The 16788-nt window shown below is 46.0% G+C and overlaps 1 protein-coding gene across 5 annotated transcripts in view; it reads left to right on the top strand.

Moving 5' to 3' along the window:
• The window catches only part of TRIM2 (tripartite motif containing 2), a 119258-nt gene that overhangs the window by 16948 nt on the left and 85522 nt on the right, over positions 1 to 16788 (top strand). The window contains exon 1 of one of the 5 annotated variants that reach the window (XM_030312896.2): positions 3921 to 3970. The exons of the other annotated variants lie outside the window; for them this stretch is intronic. The gene's annotated coding sequence lies outside the window, so the exon portion shown is untranslated. Of the gene's footprint in view, positions 1 to 3920; positions 3971 to 16788 lie in introns of those variants that run through there. 5 annotated transcript variants of the gene reach the window in all.

Here is a 16788-nt window from a genome sequence, read left to right as displayed (position 1 = left end):
TGCTGGCCCTGAGGGTCCATATGTCTCTACCAGGTTCTACCACTGAAAATGGCTTCTTTGGGGTCTGTTTTCTCCTACTGCCTCATCCCAACTGAAGTCTAATGTCTATCCATACAATTGCCAGAGCCTACATCACAGTTTCAAGTCCTACCTGCAAGGGAGGCTGAGAAAGTGGGTTGTGCATGGAAGGCATGACTCAAACAGATGTCCACTATACCAGGCTTCTCTCAATGGGTTTGCTCAGACAATGGTTTTACGGTCATAAGATGTTGGAGTTAAGTGGGTCCTTTGATGTCTACCAGTCTGACCATTTGGTCCAACGACTGCAATAATGCCAAAGGCAATGGGCAATTTCTAGCTTTATCTTTCCTGGCTTTTTAAGCATTTGGCGATGTTAATCAGTCCTTTTAAAAACACTTCTCTTCCATGTGTGTGGGCCATCCCTCACGTACCTTTCTAATCGGTTTTCTCTGTTTCCGTTCAGAGCTGTTCTCTTTGCACTGAAAGCTGATATTTCTCCTCATCAACACGTTCAGCCCTCTTTTTTTTTTTAATGTTTATTTATTTTTGAAAGAGAGAGAGAGAGAGAGCACAAGTTGGGGAGGGGCAGAGAGAGAGACACACAGAATCCGAAGCAGGCTCCAGGCTCCCAGCAGTCAGCCCAGAGCCCAACGTGGGGCTTGAAGTCAAGAGCTGTGAGATCAATACCTGAGCCGAAGTCGGGCACTTAACTGACTGAGCCACGCAGGTGCCCCCCAATCCTGCTGTTAATAACTCAATCCAAATAGTGTGAATGTGATAGATTAAATTATCCCCCTGAAATTCATACATTGAAGTCCTAACCATCACTGATCTCAGAATGTTAGGGTGGGTCCTGACAGACTGATGTCCTGACAGAATGATGTCATATGACTGACATGTCCTTACAGAAAGGGGGAAACTTAGACACCCTCACGCAGGGACAATGCCATGTGAAGACTGGAGTTATGCAACCACAAGCCAAGGAACTACCAGAAGTGAAGTAGAGTCCTGGAACAGATCCTTGCTTCACACTGTCTGAGGGAGCATCGTCCTGTTGGATATCTAGCCCCCAGAAGCATGAGACAGTAAATTTCGGTTGTTGAAGCCACTCATTCTGTGGTACTTTGTTATGGCAGTCCTAGAAAATGAGGTGAATTTTATTCCTCTATTTACCTTTTACTTATAGGTGGACAACTGTCTCGTTTGTATTGCTAGCCCATAACACCCCAAATACCTTACAGATCCCTGGGGCTGAATGCCTGCTCGGATATTCACATTTGGATATCCTACAGAAACCACAGAGTCAGCTTGTCTAAACTCAACTCATCAGTCTCCCACTTGTTCCTCCTCCCTCATTTCTCTGACCTGGCAGATGGTACTCTCCATCCACCCTGGTGGGCATGTCAGAACCTGGGTGATAGCCCACAGCTGCACTCCCCTGCCTGTTTCCAGGCATGATATCCTAAAGGTTTCACCTCTCTCCCATCTTTGGAGTCCTTCCCATCCATCCCGGCCCAACTCCACCTTCTTCCTATCCCTTCCTGGGCTCTCTTCCTTCCATATGTCTTTCTCAGCAGTCTTTCTGAAACATAAGGGTTCCCATAGCTTTCAAAGGTCAAATCCCAGAGCTTAGCAGATGAGACCTTTGTGGTCTGACCCCTTGCGAGCCTCCATAACCACATCTCTCACCTCTGTTCCTCTCACCTGCTTTCTGCAGCCATACAGAAGTTCGTATCTTCCCCCTGCCTCTCTTCATCCTACCTGATCCCTGCTCAGTCTTCAAAACCCAAATGCAGCCTCCTGTGGGAAGCCTTCCTTGATTTCCAGCATGATTGAAAACATGCTTCTATGTTCCTGTAACCTTCAGGGCATACATTCTATCATAGCAATTTCTCCATGCCGGGAAATTGATAGTCTCTTCCTCTCCCCCCCCCCCCTCCGCTTCCTTCTCCCCTCCCCCTATAGTAAGGTACTTTAGAGACTGCAGGCTTTTTCCAGCTTTCTATTCTCAGCCTAGCACCTGGCATATGGGAGGCACTCAAATGTTTCTAGAAGGAAGCAAAGAAAATTGGGGGGGGGGGAGGGGGAAGGAGAGGGAGACTTCTTACTGTTGCAGGGTTTTTTTTTTTTTTTCAACGTTTTTTTTTGTTTGTTTGTTTTTTGTTTGTTTTTTTTATTTTTGGGACAGAGAGAGACAGAGCATGAACGGGGGAGGGGCAGAGAGAGAGGGAGACACAGAATCGGAAACAGGCTCCAGGCTCTGAGCCATCAGCCCAGAGCCCGACGCGGGGCTCGAACTCACGGACCGCGAGATCATGACCTGGCTGAAGTCGGACGCGTAACCGACTGCGCCACCCAGGCGCCCCTGTTGCAGGGTTTTTACCTCAATACACTGCTTGGAAGAATGAAGAGATGAACACAAAATGAGCAGCAGGAAAAGTTTATTAGGGTATAAGATTAGAAAGTAAGAATAGTATGAAACCTCTCTTTACAGAGAGGGGACATTCAAAAGTGAATGCCTGTGACTATAGGCAAGGGTCCTTGTTTTATAAGGTCCCAGTGAGAGACACACACACACACACACACACACACACACACACACACACACACACGCCCTTCCCCCTCATTCCTTCTCAGGTTCTACCCTTACTGGCTGGATAACTCTAAGTGCTGGGTTGTCTGTCCATTCCTGATTGGCTCATTTCCATTGTATGAGTGGTGATCTGTGGCCATATCATTCCTTGTGGGTCCTACGTTTTATGGTTTACTGCTTATTTTTAGTTAGGTCTTTTGTCAAATTCCTGAGGGAAACCTGAGGGGGAGTAGGTGGGGTCTGTTACATTCTTAAGAGGAACCTTACGCCTGAGAAGGTTTGCTACGGGCAGACACTCCCAGCATTGTTCCAAAATAGGCGTTTTTCCCTAACCTGGGACCTCAGGTCCTATCCTTTCCCTCTCTGCCTATTTTATCCTATCTTTTCCTTATCATACCACCCCAACCTATTTTACAGAATACACGATAAGACCCCAAGAAGCAATAATTTCTCATTATTGTCAGTGCGATTGTGTAATAGTCGACTCATTGTCAGAATTTACCAAAGTAAACGCAGAGATTTCTTCCTCTCTCACATTCAGGAGTTGTGATCGCTTGTAATAGTATAAACTGTCCTGTAATGGAGGCGGGCCCTTTTCGGTTTTTCAGCCTCATCAAACTAAAGCCATTTCCCGGGGAGGGACAGAGTTTGCATGTGTGTTTACAGGACTGGTAAGGAGGACGTGCTTGCCGGAGTAGACCCGCAAACCCAGCCAACCCCCCCTTTTCTGCCCTCCTGGGCTGCGATTGGCCCTTCCCCGGAGGCTGGGCGCGAGAGCCTTTAGTCATCGCACTGGGAAATCTTTCTGGAACCGGGCACCAACTTGCGTGTTGTTTTCTTGCTCTTTGTGCGGGGATTAGCTGCCGCGCGTGGTCTGGGAATGTTGCGAGGGCTGGGCAACACGTAATCCAGGATTTGCCTCTGCCTCGGAGCTTATGGAAAACAGATGTCTCTCTGCTCTGCGCCTGAGCACAGAATGGAAGTGACCAACCAGAGAGCGTCTTGGAACCGGGGACACCGAGTTGAGGGCCTCCAGAACCCAGCGGGGAGGCAGCTTTCCGCACGCTTGTCTGTCTCTGACACTTCAGCCCGGCGCTCGCGCAACATCGGCGGGTGAAGCAGCCCCACCTTCAGATACCGCCCCGAGGCAGGACCCCGGCTGCGAACAGCGCGAGCGAGCGCGGGGGAGCGCGCCCGCCTGGGTCGCCCGCGCCGCCGCCGCCGCCGCCGCCGCCGGGGCGGTGCGCGAGCAAACCCCGGCCCTGGCGGGGGCCGCAGCCCGGCCGGAGGCGGAGCCGCCGCCCGCCGCCTCCCGCCAGCGCACCACTTCTCCGCCGAGCGAGTCGCCGACTGGCAGTAAGTGAGCGCGGGGGCTGGGGCAGCCCGATTCGGCCCACCTGGAACCTTCCGACCCGGGCCAGGTCCGAGCGGACGGCGGTGTGGGCAGCTTACAGCGGATCCGCTTCCGGATCCTGGCAGCGGTGCTCAGATACCCGCCGGGAGCCGGCGCTGGTGGGAACGCGAGGCGGCAGGCGCTGTCTGCGCGGGCTGCGGAAGTGCTAAGCCTGGACGCGGCGTCGCACCCGGGCTGGGCTGGCCGAGGTCCCCCGCGGGATCGGGCCCCTCTGCCGTGCCTGCGGTACTTGGGCAAAGCTTCGGAAGTAAAGTCGTTTTGCACCGAAGGAAAAAGTGGATATTTAAAAAAGAGTAGCTTTGGTAAATGTAAAAAGATGGGTTTCCTCTCTTCAATTTTGGTCGTTTCATAAAACCATCTGCTCAAACAGATTTCCTTCTAATTAGTTTCCATGCTGCCCAAGTTCATACTACAGTTCTAGCTTATTAGAGGAGGGAGTTGTTGATTTTTGAGGGTTTGCGGGGCTCTTTGATGGATATTATTTATTTTGAAAACACCTGCCCCATGTTGAAAATTGCATACTGCTGACAAATCTGGGTGGGGAGAAAGGTTTGTCGCATGAAACGCCTGTCAGATCCCAAGCATTCTGTGAACCCCAAATTTGTCCCACCTGTAATCCAACCCCAGAGAGCAACTGGTAGCATCTTTACTTCTCCAATTCCCCACACCCACCCACCCCCAACCCCGCCGAAATCGCCAGCTTTAAATTAGGAAACAGAGACAGCTTTAGATTCAAATCCCTTTTACATAGTTAATTTTAAAGCCCTTTGAATTCCAGACTTCCAAAGATTAGGTTAGCCGCCAGGGCAAGAGGCATTGTTCTTGTGAACTATGAACACCAATGCTTTTTTCCATGAGACAATTTTTAGCCCATAGAAATGGAGGTTAACTTTTTCATCAGTATTTTAGAATGTGGTTATGCGATTGATGCGTGACAACTTGTATTTCCGGGTTCCTTTACCAAGGGATGGGAGGAAGGACTGTGCTCGGTTCACTACCTCCCGGCTCTACTTGACCTCTAGTTTCAGACTTCCACCTGATTTCATCCTTGGCAGATGTAGTACCTGCCCTTCAGCTGAAAGAGACAAAAGAGCAGGAATGATTCAGAACACTTTGACTACCACAACCTTAACCAAGGAAGCAAAGTATTTGATTGAATTCTTTGAGACGCACATTATGTTTCCTTCCTCTGCTGATTTAGGTACATTTAGCAATGAAGGATCAATTAAAGCAAAACCGAGAAAACCTCTGCTGCTCTCCTCCCTTAAGGTAAATATGGATTTGGCTGAGTTGGGCGAGGCCACCTATACCAATGAAGTGTCTTCATGGTGAGGTTATTCAGTCCTATTCAGGACTAGGTGCAGGGTTAACCACCAGATCTCACTCACCCTCATAGGTGCACTGTCTTTTCCCTGTACTCTCGCTTTTCTTTCTCCCTTTTTTACACTGTTCCTTTTAGGGACATACCATGACTCTATTTTGGATCATGGAATCTAGGATATGATTACCTTTCAGTGTCAAAAGTTTGTTTAGATGACAGTGTTCCTTATCAGTATTCTCTAATTTCCCCAAATCCTGTCTTTATTGTCCTGGAAAATTCTGCCTACCAAAGCCTCCATTGGAAATTCCATTGTGTCTTTCAAAAGTAAACATGGCATCTACAACTTGAATTTTTTTTCTTGCATTATCATTTTAATGTTGACTTGCATAGTTTCCTGATTGTCTGGTCAGCTTGTTATTTCTGCTTCATACTGGAATGCAAGTGGAAGGAACTTCTCATAAGACACTGAATATAAATGGGATAGGGAGTCTTTTTGAGATTTAACAACACAGACTCTGCCCTTCCGTTGAATTCTGCCCTTTGAATTTCTGTCCACTAATTACTCTAGAAAGAGCTGGCTATTCACCTTGGGGCGCAGGAGTGATCTGTTTACTTGGCCTTTTCAGAGCAGCTTTAATTCACTACTCTCCAAGTGCTGCTTGGTGAGAAATTTGCCTGGTCAGTGGAGATAAACCAATTGGGTAATACAGTCATGCCCAAGGAACCTTTGAAACTGCTCTCCTGCAGTCCCGAGGAGATAACATTATCAGAACTTTCCCGTCTCACCACTCCACTAACCATGACACTGCTTGGTTTATACCAAATCCATCTTGGATTATAAATTACCCCAGGACAATTTTAGCTTGATTTGTTCAGGCTCTAAAAGTTTATGCTGGCAGGTACTGGCGAAACACTTTTGATGCTGCTGCTAATGATGTGGGTAGGAACAATGACAGTTTTCTTTTGAGTTTTATGAGAAAATATATTCCTGGATGTCTGTTGGAGAAGCCTGAGAGTGTTATCTTAAAAGCCTTGAGTCAAGGCTGAGGTATTATCATACTCCATTATCAATGTTATTTTTTGTACCCTTGTATATTTTAGACCTTAAGACTGATCTGCCAGTTGCAAGATCTAAATAAGCCCCTGCAAGTCTGTGGGTTTAATTCATTATTTTCGCTGGAAGACAATAGGAGGTCTTTGATATGGATAGAATTTGGTCTTAGGAGAACTGACAAGTGCAGCCTTTGAGATAAGCAAGTCGAGGGGAAATTAAGGGGAGTAAATCTAGTGACACTGAGCCACTGTTATCTAGCCGCTCAGCTTTTATGTGTTTTTTCGGAGTTTAGTGGAAATTCAACCTCAGAAACGGAGCTTTCATTGGCAGATATTTTGTCACACAAATGCTGGCCCTTTCCTGTGTAAAATGACTATTTTTGCATATCCTGTCTGTGTATCTCATCTTAATCCTTGAACAGAAATACCTTCTCCCTGGAATTTTCACTACATTCTTCTTTTTCTTAACATACTGGATGTCTGGGTGAAATTTATTTAGGCAGAGGGGCTGGCCAGGAAGATGAGGATGTATCCTTGAGTCAAACAAAAACACTGTGTCTGTCAGCATCTTTATTAAGTTATGAAAGTTTAGAAGTGCTCCGATACAAGCTGTAGATATGAGTTTACTTCTCCCTTAACTGCAGTAAAAGGAAGCAACCTAAGACTGCAGAGTTCTGGAAGTGGTGCAGTTTGTAGAAATATGCTGGAGGCAGGTGGAATTTTGGAGGATGATTAGCCTTTTAAATCACTATCTCCTTATTGCATATGTTTTCCAAGTTTCAGAATGTCTGCTGTTTGAGGGCTATCTTGTTTAGTTTAAGTATAGTGACTGATTTAAACCAAAATATCAAGAGACGCATGAAGTCTTGCTGACCTGCTTATCTCCCATTAGGGTAAGGGCCAGCATTTTAGGACTCTCATTCCTGACCTTCAAGGATGATGATTTTGAGGACCAGGATGTAAACTAAATAGAAAATCTTTCAGATTAAGACCCCTGAAAAGAGAGAAATGGCATCTGACCAAAAATGTGAAAGACAAGACCCATTTTTGTTTCAGATTATTCTGTTCAAGCAGGTAGAAGAAAGGAAAGATGTTTTCAAGCACGGTCTGTCAGCCTGCGGGATTATTGAACAAGTATTATGTTACAAACCCCCTGCTTTTTGATCTGAAAGGTACAATCTAGTAAAAGGCAGAGCATACGCCTTGGAAAAAATTTCAAGCCTTGGTGATAACTTTAGACATTAGCATGCATTCTCCTCCCGCCTGTTCACTTATTTGCTCACCTGGAAAAGCAGGATTTGGTTTAAATCAGTGACTATAGTTAAGGCTGTGGGAGAACCCTCTTCCGTCGTTCAGCTTCCTGAGAGGCTCACGATGGCCCCTCACCATGACATGAGATTTGTTTCCTTAAGCAGAGAAAGTTGTGTTCTTACCTCTTTCAATACAACCTGGGCAAAGTGACACTTGCTACGTAATTCCAAGGCTCCTATTTGACGCATGGCTCTGTTCCTATAGCATTTCTTCCCTAAATACCGAGCAGTTTAGTAGGGACCAGGCTAGCACCAAAATGACCCACAAGGGGGGCATTCCTGGAGGGTAAGTGATAGATATCTTTGAGCTTCGCTCAAGAACATGAGATCAGGCCTCTTTAATCATGAACATGGCCTCTCAGAGTAAACAAAGACAGAACTGTCTCTTTGCTAACCACATGCTATTTATTTAAATTAGGGTTACACATTCAACAGTGGTGTCAAAGCTATATTATAAAACTGCCTAAAAGAATGAGTTCTCTGGGTCTTTGCTAAGGGATAAAAAAAAAAGGCATTAGCCACATTGAATGGGATTTGCATCTTGTTAGCTTACCTGTGTATCCTGAACTGCTGGACACAATGGGAGGGTACAGGTCTATCTTTGTAGCTGGGCAGTCTGCCTTAGTTGCGATTCTTCTGGGAATTCATATAGTGAACTAGAAGCATGAGGAGTGGGGCGGAGGGGGAAAAAAGGCAGGAACTTGCAGGATACTCAAAAGAAGGGGAGCTTGGGGTCAGCCAGATACTTTTTTGCTGTATTTTTCATCTCTGTGACTTAATTATTTTATAACTGGAAGTTTTTTTGTAATTCAAAATCAGTGGTACAGTTTGCCTTAGCAACAGCACAGGCTACCACTGTGCATAGTCATCTTGTCAGTGTTGGTGAGTGAATTGTTTCCTTGCAAATTTGGGCCAGCTTTCTCCCCTTTCCTGGTCAGCATCCATCCAGGGTTTCCTTCACTTACTCCATGCATTGGACTCTGCTTATGAAAGGCAAAATAATTGCTATTGTAGTCAAAGGAGAAGATTATAAAAGTGAATCTCTAATGAAATGCTAGCATTTCTTGGCTACCCCCCTTATTTAGCGTGGCCAATCAGAGGTCACCCAGGGAAAAGCGGATAAAAAGGCACTCAAATGGGCTGAATGTTTGTGTCTCAATAGCTGCAGAAAACAGATGGCAAAAATTAGGGGCCTTTGTCCTCTCTCAGCCAATAATGAAGACACTGATCAAAACCAAATTTAGTTGTTATAGAATGTGGTCTCCAGATTCCCAGTACCATTAAGAAGAATTCTGTTTTTACAACGCTCTTTCCATTTGGAGAAGCAATACTTCATCAGTCTGTTGTGCCACACACTCTACAGCAAATGAGCCTTAAATAGGAAGTCCTGTCTTTTGCCCCCGGTCACACGGAGGCCACACGGTCATGTTGCATGATGAAGTGTGGTGGGTGCTATTTGCTTAGAGGAAGGATGAGCAGAGGTTAACAGCACTCTTTTTGCGATTTTTCACTGTTTTCGGCCATTAAGTAGCAATTACCCTTTGAGTCTCCTTCATCCCTTTCCTCCACAAACGTCTCAATCCAGAAACCTAAAGTACAAAGTAATTGATGCCTGAAGGCTAAAACCCACGCAAAGCTGCCAAACCACCCACGAAAACAACATGAGACATTTAGAAGCCTGGAAAGGGAAGAGGGGGGAGTGAAGGGAATGGAGGCCCTGCCCAAAGTGCCCCTTTTTCTTGTGACATTTACTCTAATATCTCCACTTCAGCTACAGATCCCACAGAGGAATGTATGTTTTATTCACTTTTTTAAAGTTTATTTATTTAGAGCAAGTCAGAGAGCATGAATGGGGGAGGGACAGAGGGAGAGGAAGAGAGAATCCCAAGCAGGCTCCGCACTGTAAGTGCAGAGCCTGACGTGAGGCTCGAACTCAGGAACCCTGAGATCATGACCTGGGCCAAAACCAATAGTCAGATACTTAACTGGCTGAGCCACCCAGGTGCCCCGTTTTATTCATTTTTAACACACTCATTTAAAGAAAAAAACAGATTTCTCAAGGATTTCTTCTGAAGTTTTTTTTTTTAATGTTTATTTTTGAGAGGGCAGGGGAGAGGCAGAGAGAGAGGGAGAGAGAGAATCCCAAGTAGGCGCCGTACTGTCAGTACAGAGCCTGACCTGGGGCTGAAATTCACAAACCATGAAATCATGACCTTAGCCGAAATTGAGAGTCAGACGCTTAACCAACTGAGCCACCCAGGTGCCCCAAAGGTTCTGAATTTTTAATAAGCATTTATTGCAGATCAAATTCACTATACTTTCTAGAAAGGCTTTATATATCAATAATGGGAAATCATTAAGAATTCTTTGAATAGTTAATGCAGTTTCTGTACTAGGAGGAAGGCAGATTTATTGGGTTATGGAATTCTTAATTCCATCTGCATGGGGGCTGGTTTTCATTTGTAATGCAGTACAAACTATTCTTGGCATGTTTGGAGCTTATTCCACATAGGATGCTCCAGGCCAGAACTAAAACTAGATAGAACTAAATTTCTTTTCCTAGATTTTTTTTTTTCCTAAGCCATTTTCTCTTCAAGTCCCTTGGATAAATGCATTCACCAAAGTGCTGCCAGATCTAGTTTAGTGTTTACTGTTTAGTGTTCAATCTTCATTATTCAGCCATTCAACTAGTATCTGTGGATGGGTGGTCAAGAGTTCACCAGCAGACCAGTGCGGTGGGGGGGGGGGGGGGGGGGGAGTCATGCCAAGTGGAGACACTCAGACCTTCAGCTTATGTTCTAGATCTATTTTCTACTCCCTAGAGGCCCAGGGCCCAGCTTTCTGGATTTTGTACATAATGACCTGCTGTCATACTTACACTTTTCACATGCGTGCTATATTTGGTATCTGCAACTTAAGAATGACCACTCGATTCACTTGAAATCATTGGCCAGTGTATACAGTGTGTGGGATAAATACCAAAGGTAAAGGAAAAGGAAAAAGTTAATGTGACCCTTTTAACATAGAAGCATTTAAATTTAAAAACAACAATAACAACAAGTCTAAATTCATAAGCTGGTTTTGTAGAAAAGGCTTGGTGGTTTTAGGATGTGAATACTTACCAAATATATGGAGTCTGCATGCTACTAAAGCTCATCTTCACTGGAAATTGGAGTGAGGGCCTGGCTCTTCCCTGATTCGATATGCTCAGGGGATGAACCATATTGGAATTCTAAATTGACAGCGATTGATTTGCTTTTTGTATTGCAGGCATATTTAGCAATTCTTGGTTAACTTACAGTCTTAAAACGGATAGAATACAGTTACCAAGGCAAAACAAAACATTAAACTCTTGAGTTAGACGTACTGTATTATCTTGTGGATTTATTGCACCGGAGCTGATTAGGTCGGGTCTGTGATATTTCTTCCAAGGGTCTGGGAGCCTGTATGCCTTCGGTAAATTGAGATGACTGCTATTTATCTTTTATTTGTGATGAGAACCCTGCTGCCCCACCAGGATGTGCTTGGCAGTTTTCTCCATCCTCCTCTCACTCAGTATTTATTAGTTGTTAAAATTATTGGTTCCTGTGGCATGAATCTAGAAGAGCCAGCTCGCTTGGTTCAAGTGCATAATTTCATCAGCAGAGCAGCTAACTAGCTGAGCTAAGTTGGCACTGAGACGATAAATGATTTAATCTCTTATTTGAACACATCTTTACCTTTAAAATTTTTTTTAACTTTTACTCATTTTTGAGAGACAGAGAGTGGGTGGGGGTGGGGACAGAGAGAGAGGAAGACATAGAATCTGAAGCAGGCTCCAGGCTCTGAGCTATCAGCACAGAGCCCAACATGGAGCTTGAACCCATGAACCTCGAGATCATGACCTGAGCTGAAGTCGGATGCTTAACCGACTAAGCCATCCAGGCGCCCCCAGGTCTTTACCTTTTAAAAATCACTTTCACAAGGCACCTGGGTGGCTCATTTGGTTAAGCATTCAACTCTTGGTTTCAGCTCAGGTCATGGTCTCATGGTTCGTGGGACCAAGTCCCACGTCAGGCTCTGTGCTCTCTCTCCTGTCACTCTCTCTCTCAAAAATAAATAAATACACTTTAAAGAAAATCACTTTCACATAAATTATTCCATCTTACTTTTGCAGTAACTCTGAGAGGTAACATTTTAGAGATGAGGAAACTAAGGCTTTAAGAAGTCCAGTGACTTTTCCAGTGAAGGAAGAATTAGAAATCACACCTAGGACATCCTTCTCACTAAATCAAAATGCTCAGTAAAACCTGACTGAATGACATATGATAAAATAATACAAGAATTGTGGGAAACTCTAGATGAAAGGACGTTTATTGAGGGAGCAAATCCAGGAAGGTGTTTGGAAAAGTGGTTTCCAATAGAGAATAGTCACTTAAAATTTAACTCTAAACCCGAGAACACCACACAAAAAAACCATTAGGGAACATGTAAACAAGACCTAATCAAGTGTCAATTCATATAGTATAGACAAGAAGTACATGACGATTCAGGGAAAAGAGAGAAAAGCATAGGCCAGAAAATCAGAGACAGTATAAATGAGGAAGTTCGAGCTTAAAGAATGTCCAGATTTAGATGGAAGAGAGGAGAGTGTAGGGCATGATAGGCTATTGGGAACATCCCAAGCAAGGCTAGAGAGCCATAGTCCAGCTGGGGAACAGCTGGGAGACACATCTGATTGGAGGAGGGAATGACCAGAAGGTCTAGGTAGGGGAGCCTTGGGAATTAAGGTTGAATAGAGAGGATGGGGCCACACCAAAGAGGATCTTTAGTGCCACACAGTGAAATGTGAACTGAGATATGGGTGCTGTGGTGCATGGACAGGGTTGATTCCCTCTGAGGGCTGGGAGGGAGAGTCTGTTCTGTGTCTCTCTCCTAACTTCTGGTGATCTCAGGCATTCCTTGGCTTGGAGGTGGTGTTCCCCTTGTGTCTTCACATTGACTTCCTTGTGTGTAGGTCTCTGTGTCCATTCCACCCTTTTTATAAGGCCACCAGTCATACTGCATTAGCACCCACCCTAATGACCTCATTTCCAAATAAGGTAACATTCTAAGATACTGAAGGCTTCAACCTATCTTTTTTTTGGGGGGGGGGGGACACATTCAGCCCATCCCAGGAGCCTTTAATGAGTACTGAGCTGCAGACTAAGGGAGAAAGTTTCTTTTAGTAAAGATGCACTAACAGAACGCAGAGCACCCTGCAGGCAAGGGAGGGAGCCATGGTCTGGGAGTGGAGGATGGAGAGAAAATAGGTAAAAATCTGCAGACATGTTTTTCTTCTTTTTTTAGAGAGAGAGAAAGAGACAGAGTGTAGGGAAGGGGCAGAGACAGAAGGGAGAGAGAATCCCAAGCAGGCTCTGCACTGTCAGCCCAGAGCCCGACCTGGGGTTTGAACTCATGGACCATGAGATCGTCACCCGAGCTGAAACCAAGAGTTGGATGCTTAACTGATTGAGCCACCCAGGTGCCCCAAAATCTGCACACAATTTTAAAGGAAGAGTTGAAAAGATTTAAGGAGCAGCAGTGCTAATATAAGTCTAGAACATGACTGTTTACAGAGCGGTCTACCTCCTTTGATCTTGATGACACAGAAGGCTGAGTGGTGCCTCCAGGGTTTCTGGTCTGGGAGAAGGACCAGCGGTGAGGTCATCCACACTGGGGAGGGCACCTGGCAGACGTAGCTGCACCTGCTGCATGTGAGCTGGTGATGGGGCCGAGCAGAGATGTCCATGGGGTCACTGGCGGTCTGAACCATGTGTCCTCTCTCTAGACATCGATGTGGGGATTTAGACACATTCAAACCATCCTTTGGGCCTTGGGAGTGGGGGAGATCTCTGAGGGAGCGAATTTAGGAGAAAGTGGGCTTGGTATTTTGGCAAATTCCCAGGGTGAGAGGATTACTAATGAGTCAAAGCAGCATCTAAAGAGGCAGAGGAGAAGCTGTGAAGTTCTCTAGCTCCAAAGCTGAAGAAAAACGGAGTTTCATGTAGAAGTTTCAGTGCCAGGACCACAGGAAGGTGGGCGGAGAACAGGAAGGGAACTGGCTCAGGACCAGCGTGGGGAAGACTTTGGGTTTAGCTCAGGTGGGCAGCGGGAGGAGACAGTGTGAGGGAAAGGAAGGGAGGGAGAGGGTGGCCATCACAGGCTGGCAGGATCAAGGAAAGGGCCGGGGGGCTTTTATTTTGCAGCTGTATTTTTGAGATACAGTTTAGGTATAGTAGCATCGCCCCTTCTGGTGTTCAGTTCTGGGAGCTTTGACAGTGCACATGGCTGCGTAACCACCACCACTATCAAGATGGAGAACGGTTAGATCCCCCATCCCCCACGATTCCTTTGTGCTGAGGGGCCTTTTTAGAGGAAACCTGTGTGTGTTTGCAGTCAGAAGGGAGAGGAGCCATGCCAAAGGGGAAAATGATGGTGCGAGAGAGGGAAGGAAGGGGTTAACTGAGGGATGAGACCCTGGAGGTGGTGAGGGGGCAGGTGGGCCACCCTGAAGCAGTGAATTCTCGTGAAAAGGAACACTTCCCCTCTTCCCTAGGAGGTGGAAGGAAGGATGAATGCGTACATTCAGGGTCTATGATATATTTGGGGGGTGAATTCGTTAAGTCCTGCCAACAAAACCATTTCCTGCTGAGCAAGATGTTAAATGTCATATTCCATAACTTCCGGCTTGGCGGAATTATTTCCTATTGCAATTTCTGTCTGCAGGAATTACATCAAAGCAGAGGGCAGGCGCATGGCTGGTTTTCTTCGGGCTGTGCGCCCCAACCCTGCTGCCGTGTAATACCGTAGCAGCTTTAGAACCAACACTTCAGAATTCTCCGAAGTTGAGGCTATCTGCATCTTGTCCTGTACCACATACAGTGGGAAAACTTGGCAGCAAAAATGGCCTCAATCCCCATAAATGCGTGTGGCAGCCGTATAAATGACTCACTGCTGAAGAGCTAGCTTCCACAGACGTGTCCTCCGGGCATGATTTAGTGAAAGAGAATCGCTTCTCATCTTGTTATGTTTTTAACGTAAAATCACCCTGGAGTGATTTTCCCCCCTAACATCTGTGATGTCACTTACTTCGCCTCATCTTTGCTGTCCCATAGCCGTCACCCGACTCAGGGGTGGGAGTCAGGAGAGTGTTAGACAGCAATTCTCAGACTGTGGGTTGGGAATCAAGTTGTGGGCTGTAACTGGCCTGTGTAAAAAGTGAAATAGAATGAGAAACAGCAGAGGGCTAAGTGTGATCTCACGCAACTTTTGTTTCAGGGAAGTATATATATCCGCACGGCACCGCAACATACAATATGCCTCTACTGTGGATCGTAGGCACAGACATTTGGGAAATTCAGGTGTAGAAGTGTGTGGATCCTCTACCAATAGTGTGGCCCTACGCAGGTTACCGAATGTCCTTGTGGCTTAGTGAGAGCCATAGTCTGTCAAATGGGGACAATAACAGTATCTATTCCATATGGTTGTTGGAAGGATTAAAGAGGAAATGCGTGAAAAGCATTATGGACTGTGCCTGGTTAGTGGTCAATGCTTATTATTACGATCTCCTTTCCTGCTGAAATCTGCAACTCAGATCTTTGTTCCCTACCCAGACCTTTCTTCTCAGCCTCGAACTGTGAACCCAGCAGCTCGTTTGACACCTCCATTTGGTGGTCCCACAGTCCTCTCCAGCTCAACGTATCCAAACTTGAACTCAACTCATACCCACCTTCTCTCTCCAGTCCTTCCCCCCTCTTCCCTCTCCTGCCCCCAAGCATGCAGCCCCCTCTGCCGCTCCTCCTGAATTCACTGTTCTCTGAGGGGTGCGACCACTCACCCCCCTACCTGGGTTGCCTAAGCATCATCTTACTAATGCTTCTAGTAAGAGAATTCTAAGCCTGCGTCACCATCATCGTATGGCAGGCAGATGAATGCAGTTCTGCCTCCAGTCTTGCCCCATGTCCGTCCCTTCCAACCTTTCATCTTTATAAGTCTTCAGTGGGTCTCATAGCTTTCAGCCTACAGGGCAAGGTCCATCATGGCCTGTTCTCTTCCTGCCTCTCCACCCTCATCTCTTGCCCCCAGCCTTGTACTGCACACTCTCGTAATCCCATACGGCTTGTCGTTGGTCTTCCCCTGCTGATTCACACTTACCTTCAGGTTTCCTCTGCCTAAAAGGCTTGTTCCATATTTTGCCGTGTGGCTGACTCTTACGTGGCCTTCATGACTCAAGGTTGATGTTCAAGTCGGAGAGACTTAGGTTTGAATCCCCTAATCAATAGTTAATAGCCACGCGACTCTGAGAGGTGAATTTCTGAGGCAGCTGAAATCAGTCTGTGGCTCTGTAAGATGGGAATAGCAATCCCTAGCTCACAGAGTTGTAAGAATTAGTTGAGTGATCGTGTATAAAGAACAGTATCTGGCACATACTGAGTAATTACTTAATAAATAAATGGTTGTGACTGTTATTTTACTTATAGTAATTATTTTTCATTTGATTATGTTTATTTTTGAGAGAGAGACAGACAGAGAGAGAGAGAGAACGGGGGAGGGGCAGAGAGAGGGAGCCAGAGGATCCAAAGCTGGCGTCATGCTGTCAGCAGAGAGCTCGATGTGGGATTTGAACTCACCAAACTGTGAGATTATGACCTGAACCAAAGTCAAACACTTAACTGACTGAGCCACCCAGGTGCCCCTATTTTTAATTAAAAAAAAAAAAAAAAAAAAGGCTCAGTTCACTTCCTTCCAGGCCAGAGCTTCTTGCAGACCTGAATGTATCAGGTTGTTAAAGATCTGAGTTGTTTCTCCTGACTGACTACCCTTCCCCTCTCTTCTTCCCTTGACCAACCGCTCCCTCAAGATTCAACCCCAAAGTCACCTCGTTGGGGACTCTTCCCAAGCTCCTGCGCTCCCAGGGTTGTTTTAGCTCCATCAGAGTTCTCGGCTGCTTGAACACTGATACACCCTTTCCCCCCTGGATTCCAAGACTCCTGAGGGCTCTATGCCCCGTTCATTGTTGCATACCAAGCCCTCTCAGTGCATGCAGGTGCCTGAC

This window comes from Lynx canadensis, chromosome B1, assembly GCF_007474595.2.
Source record: "Lynx canadensis isolate LIC74 chromosome B1, mLynCan4.pri.v2, whole genome shotgun sequence".
Taxonomy (NCBI): Eukaryota; Metazoa; Chordata; class Mammalia; order Carnivora; family Felidae; genus Lynx; species Lynx canadensis.
This window is presented reverse-complemented; position numbering and strand designations above follow the sequence as displayed.